Below are 6,508 nucleotides of genomic sequence, written 5' to 3'. Positions count from 1 at the left end.
CCGGCGGGGCCGGTGTGCGATCGTGAGGGGGTGGGTGCGGGGTGGGACGGCGAGGACAGGGCAGGCTGGGGTGCTCCCAGCGGCCGCGGGCTGTGCGCAGCCCCCACGGCCGCCTCCTCGACCGCGCTAGGCCGGATCCGGTAAAACACACCCCGCGGGACGGCTACTGCGGCCAAAACCCCGCGGCTGTACGAACGGCGCATTTTCGGTGAAAATGACACGAAAACAGAGATTTGGCCTCAGGTTCCAGAGAGAGTGAGAGTCTAAGCTTGCGCTTTGCCATGGTGCGACGCCGTTTTGCAGGAGAGGTGGTGAGGATGCTCGCACTGATTTCCTCTGTCTCTGCAGTGCTCTTTTTTTTTTTTCTCTCCCAAAGTATTTTGGAAATGATGTTATTGAACGTACTGCTGTCTCTCACTAGATATGGATAACAAGAAAGATGAAAAAAGTAGGACACTGTCTGCAACCTCACAGGAAGAGCTGAAAGTCCAAGGTAGGCATTGCAAATCTGTTTCAGTGGCCGAGTGTATTATCCTTTACGTCAGTCACCATGTTTGACCCTTATGTTGAACATTGTCACTTGCTAATGGTAATAAACCATGGGATGCTGCAAGAGGGGAAAAAAAAACCCCAAACCTCCTCAAAATAGGCACTGAATGTGCTTAAGTTCTGTGAAAAGTGATTTTTGTAGACCATAGTTACTAGAACATGCTTGTCACTGTTGCCTTGTGTTATCCTAAGGAAAAGAAAAAAGGAAACGCAAACGCAGTAGAAGCAGATCATCATCCATTTCATCCACATCGTCTTCCAGCACTACATCTACTTCTTCCTCCTCATCACGCTCATCATCAAGGTCATCATCTTCAAGTAGCAGAGGTAAGCTACCTCCATGCATATACATGATGTTTGCTAGTTTTGTTAGTACTCTTAGAAACACTTAAAGCTTATTTAAACTAATTTTAAATTTACAAGCATTTAACTTTGTGGACTCATGTGAAGTTTATTAATACCAGTGAGTTCAGTGGGAACATGTATGCAAGCGTTGCAGGGTTAATACACTCCCTACTAAGCTGCAGCTTAAAGGACTGAGGTAGTTTATTCAGAAAGGTACTATCTGGCAGAAACTGCAGACTTTTTTTCTATGTGTATAACTTGTGACATGAAGGGGAATGTATTGCTGACTATCAAGATTGCATTGCTTCGGTATTCTGTATCAGAATATTCGGTATCATTGCAGGTAAAATGACTGCATTGCCATTCTGTTTTTAACAGAATGTGTTAGGCTAAATACTGAATTTTATCCTTTTTTTACTGTGATTGGGAAGAACTCTCATATGAGAAATAGAGTTTTTCTGATGAAAACTCTCCAACTTCAGAGTCGGGTGAAGTTTCACTATCTGGTACAGGACCTCATGTTTGTGGTTTTGTATCAGTTTAACAAAGTCTTTAACAGTTTAACAAAGATGTTCTTCTCTTGAAGAGGGTTTACCTGTTCTCATATGTCAGTGGCTTGATTCAATGTATCTGCTATAAATATATTCTGGAAATATTCATATCTATGAGCTTGTACATTTGACTGAGGGGCTTTTCCCTTCTTCTTGAATGAATTTTATCCTATGTGATACATTAACATTTCTAAAAAGCATTAAAATGTTACGTCAGACACTGACTGTGTGAACATGATTGGTGTACTTTCTGATTCATCTTTTGGAGAGGTGTCAAGAAACATCTATCTGACAAAAAAAATAATTCTGAATTAGGCCCAAGTTGTCAGTCTGCATGCTTAGAAATTATATCTAAAAATTCCCAAAGTTTTCCCGTTTACAAGGGAGAGCAGAAGATGTGGCAAGAATGTCCTACAAAGGCACATTTAAACAACTTGATTTACTCCATCTAGAGAAGATGTGAGGTAATTGAGCTAAGCCAGATATACAGGTGTAGGTAGTAGCTACTATGGGAGCAAAAAATCTTTCTGTGACTTTCAGAGCAAGGAAAAATGACCTTAAGTTGCAACAGGAGAGATTTAAATTGGATCTAGTTAAATCACACACATCCTAGCAGCTGAACAGTGGAATAGCTTGCCTAAGCTGCAGTTGAAGACCTCGAATCATGAAGGCTGCCCTGGTCTGATGTGTCAGGTATAGCAGGAGTGGAGTTAACGTTCCTTGGGCATAGCAAAACAGCAGGTTTTTTTAAATCTATATTTCTCTTATTTAGCAAGTGCAGCTGTAACTCTGGCTGTTTCCACTGCTGTAACCACTGGGCAGTGGCTGGGAAAACCAAGAGGAGAGTGAGGGAAACTGTCTTCTGCTCTCCGAGTTGTATCTCCCCACCTGCTATATGGAAAGTGGACCTAACTTGAATGCAGAAAGGACACAATTTGATGTGGAAAAAGAGACATTGGGATATAGAAACTGGGACTGCAGCTTGTTAGGTGGAGCTGGGAAGCTTCCTCAGACAGGAGACAAGCAGGCAAATCGGTGCTCGATGTAGGGAAGTAGGGTGGCCGAGTATGGAAACAGTTTGAGCCAGTGAGGAGGCCAGAAGGTAGCACATACCAGTCACAGTGTAATCTTTAAAGTCTATGATTTGCTTATAGAACTAGTGAGTTTCTGCTTTACAGAAGTTACTAATAACCTCAAAGCTGGGAGGTGAGCTAAGTAAGTAGGAAAAGTTTTTCATTTGCCTTGAACAGTGACAATATTTTCAGTGGTTTGTCAGCCCCAACAGTACTTTTTGTTGCCTCCTTTGAGAGTCTGGCTATAAAACAGGTATTTGCAATCTGTTGAACTCTGCTGCAGAAAGAAGAGGGAAGAATTGTCTCTATTACTATAATATATTGGTTTAAGGAATCATTGAATAAATCCGGTATTTTCAGTTTCTGTGTTAGACTAGTAAGTGGCACTAAGTTAATGTGTTGCTTTTGTCAGTGTTAGTTTCAACTAGTGTTAATATATATAAATTAAATTAAATTAAAGCATTTTCTTCTTTTGTTTTACATTTCTATATGCCTTATCTGTAAAACTAGATGCCTTTTTCAGAATGCTAAACTTACAGGGTTTGATTTTTGTCTTGTTGTTTGTGTTTTTTTCTAATTTTAGATTCTCCCAAGTCTAAATCAAAGAAAAAGAAAAAAGAAAAACACAACAAAAAGGTAAAAATTTACAAAGATAAATAAGGAGTTAACAAACAGAAAATAGTTCTTCATATTTCAGTAACCTTAAATGTCATGTGAGATGTAATGCTTTTGTTTGTGGCTTTGTAAATCTGAATCATACTTTTAGGGTTACAGTAGGTGAACTGATAGGTTGGCACATACTTGACTGTGTACTAAAGGAGAATAATTTAAAAGTTCCTTTTCCCAATTGTTGCTGGTCCAGCTGGAGTTTAGAGCAGTCTCTGAAGAAAAGAGTAATGGGCAGTCTTGATAACTTTATAGAATTTGTCATAAGTAATGATTTAGAGTCAGTGAGAGAATAGTAGATTCTTACTGTTGTAAGTTTTCTTTTTTATTAGGACCTTCAGTTCAATGATTTTGTATATTTGTGTTACATAAAAAGAGAGAGAATAGGATCAGACCATTTCCGTTTCTCGAGATCTGAAGGGTTGCTAACCTTTCCTGCATTACTTTCTGTGTACTCCAGATAGTACCTGTTCAGCAGTGGTAAGGGCAAGCAGTAGTGGCTGTCTTGACTAGCTGGGGCATTGAGAGCTACTTGTGGATTTCCTTTTTTTGCCCTTACAAGTCTGTAAGCATAAGAGTACGCACCTTCTGCTTTTAGAAAAGGAAAAAGGAGAACAAAATGAAGAAAAAGAAAGAAAAGAAGAAAAAGAGAGAGAAAACAGGACCTGTCCAGCTTTCGAAGGTATGCCTGTGTGAGTCTGAAGTGCTGTTATATTTCTTATTTAAATACTTAATCTTTCCTGTCATAAAAGTGTCTATAACACCATCAGTTTTGTCATAAACAAATAGAAACCTTTCTCTCTTTCTTTGGGCACTTAGGAAGTGTAAAAGATTATTGTCTGTAATTGTATTTAAGATTTGTGACATTACAACATATAGCTAAGCTTATCTCTTTCTAATGTGTCATCTCATTTTAGTTCTTTAAAAACAAAAAGAAGAATGACAACTACAGCATGATAACTGGAAAGAAAATTAAGATGAGAATAAAGAAGACTAAGAAGGATAAAGAGGTAAGCGTTAAAATAGTCCAAGTCTAAATATCCCTAAGGGAAAATACTGTATCTTTTAATATTTTTCTAATAGTAATCTTTTGTAGAAGGATAGATGTTACAGCCTGGAGTTGTAAATTGAGTGTAGCTTTTAATTTGGTTATGATGCCATTTGAGAAATTTTAATTCATTCTTTTTGGCAGGATTTGTGTTATGAGTGGGCTTGGAGTACTCAGGCATGAGTAGATAAGCCAAAGGATGCTTCTGCAGGTCCTTGAAATTTCAGTCTGTAATGCTGAGCTGATTTGTGGCATCTCTGTTGATGTAATTTGCACTGGTTTGAATTGTCTTCATGTTCTTCCGGTCTCTTGGGATCAGTTGTGGCAATTGCTGCTTTACTGTGGTTTTCTAACACATGCAAGGCTAGCCATTATTTAGGGAGGAGGAATTAAAATAAGACGGCAGTAGGCTTCAGACCATGTGCTCATGTGTTCTCTCAGAACATTCAAATGTTTTTGCTGAGGTACCCAGCAAAATAGATACCATGAATAGCATTTTGTGCTATTGCTGTGGGTGTTTGGACTCAGCACTTAAATACGTGTTAAATACCCTTTTCAGCAGCTTCCACACCTTAGAGTGGTCCGCACAAGGGCTCCTGGTACAAGTCAGTGTGTGTTAGAAGTGATACTTTGCTGAGATATCCAGTTTGGTGGGTTCTAATTCAGCCATAACAGTTAATTCTATAGCTACCAAAGCAGACCTGAGCATTCCAAGTTAAATTTTATTAAAAATACATTTTCTTCTTTCTGTGGCACTGAAGTTTGTGTTAAATTATGCTGGATGCTTGCTAGTCTTGTCCCAGTAACCTGCTTGTTACAATATTTGATGTCATTCATTGATGTTTGCCCTTTTTTGATTGGTGTCCATGGTCATGAATATGCTGAATTGAACAACATCCATTCTTCACGATATTTTAAGATACAATAATTGTTTTATAAATTGGGATTTTTAAAAACATTGGAAACAAATGTTTGGAGTGTTTGGGCCATCTCTTATGTAAAGAACAAACCTAAATTCATGGTTCCCTTTCTATTGTGCTGCAAGCTGCTGCTTATGCGTAGAAAGAAGTGATACTTCCTCAAGCACAAGACTTGCTGTGTGTACAGTGAAAGCGTCCTCAGACTCCAGAGAATTGCATCTGTTCTGTTTGTGAGCTCCCTCCTGAGCAGGCTATGAGCTACATGATGACAGCCCAGTGGAGCCTCCACAGGGAGCCACTTAGAAAGCGTATCAGGAAACAGTGACAGTGACAGCTCGTCTCCTGTAGCATCTCTGCTGAGTACCTGTTGTCTTGCACATCCTCCAGGCACTCGCACCTAGCTGCTAGCTGGCCGTATCCAACTGCTTGAATGTGGTAGTGTTTGTTGTGCAGTGTGCAGAGGTGTGAAAGCCCCACAGAAAGCAGTGTTATGCAGCCTTGGTCCGCTGAGTACAGATCTGTTAAACTCTGCTTTTCTGCTCTACAGAGAGACCGGAACCGCGCAGAGCTCCTTGAATTTCTGAACTCTGCCTTATAACGAGAAGAGTGCTGACCAGGGACTTACCAATGCACCAAGCCAACAGTCACCATGCCTAGCAGAACACTAAAGGGAAACTCAGGGAAAAGGACACCAAGTTTTACAAGACTGGACTCGCCTGCTGTGAAGACAATCAGGATGTCTTTTTTAATGGCAAAACGAAGAGTACTTGGTAATGAAGATCCATGTCCTCCTTTTGAGATCCTAAGGTAATAGCTAGGCTGTGGTGTTGTAGAAGATCATAAGAGAGTGTAGTTCACAATTATAAGAAATGACACTGAAGTCCAGTAGTGTAATTTCTATCCTAATTGCATGCAGAACACACTCTTCATTTCAAATGTCTTAATGTTTTGAGTAGTTTAAACAAAGCAGAGTATTTGTAAATGTCTATTTGAAAAATGAGGCGTTTCTATGTGAATATTTTTTCCAGTAGTGGTTTTACTTGTCCTAAAGAGCAAGTTGACCTCTGTAAATAGAACATGCTTTTACATAAATGATTTTTTGACAGTTCATTGATTAATATATTATTTTCTTTCAGGGTTTGAGATGTGATCTTTCTCTGGACAGTTTATTTCTCTCACTAGAAGGTGTAACAGTAAAATACTCTAAAGCAATAATGGTAGCTGAATGATTTTTACCCTAAAGTAGAAGCAGGGAAGGTCTCTGGTTTTGTTTGCTTATTTGAATCAGCTCTTGAAAGGCAGCTCACAAGAGGTAGTTTACCCCCAGATCTGGAGTTGCAGTTCCTAGATCTAAAA

General features: G+C 39.4%; 1 long non-coding RNA gene across 1 annotated transcript; it reads left to right on the top strand.

Annotated features, from left to right (window-relative positions):
• Nucleotides 1–741: 741 nt before the first annotated feature.
• Nucleotides 742–6,287, top strand: LOC104542757. The gene is made up of 5 exons (XR_728153.1): nucleotides 742–876; nucleotides 3,102–3,154; nucleotides 3,783–3,866; nucleotides 4,102–4,194; nucleotides 5,700–6,287. It is a non-coding gene; the product is annotated as an uncharacterized LOC104542757 (long non-coding RNA).
• Nucleotides 6,288–6,508: the final 221 nt, after the last annotated feature.

Source organism: Mesitornis unicolor, unplaced genomic scaffold, assembly GCF_000695765.1.
Source record: "Mesitornis unicolor isolate BGI_N332 unplaced genomic scaffold, ASM69576v1 scaffold52316, whole genome shotgun sequence".
NCBI classification, from domain to species: Eukaryota; Metazoa; Chordata; class Aves; order Mesitornithiformes; family Mesitornithidae; genus Mesitornis; species Mesitornis unicolor.
Note: the sequence above shows the minus strand (reverse complement) of the source record. Positions and strands in the feature narration are given on the sequence as shown.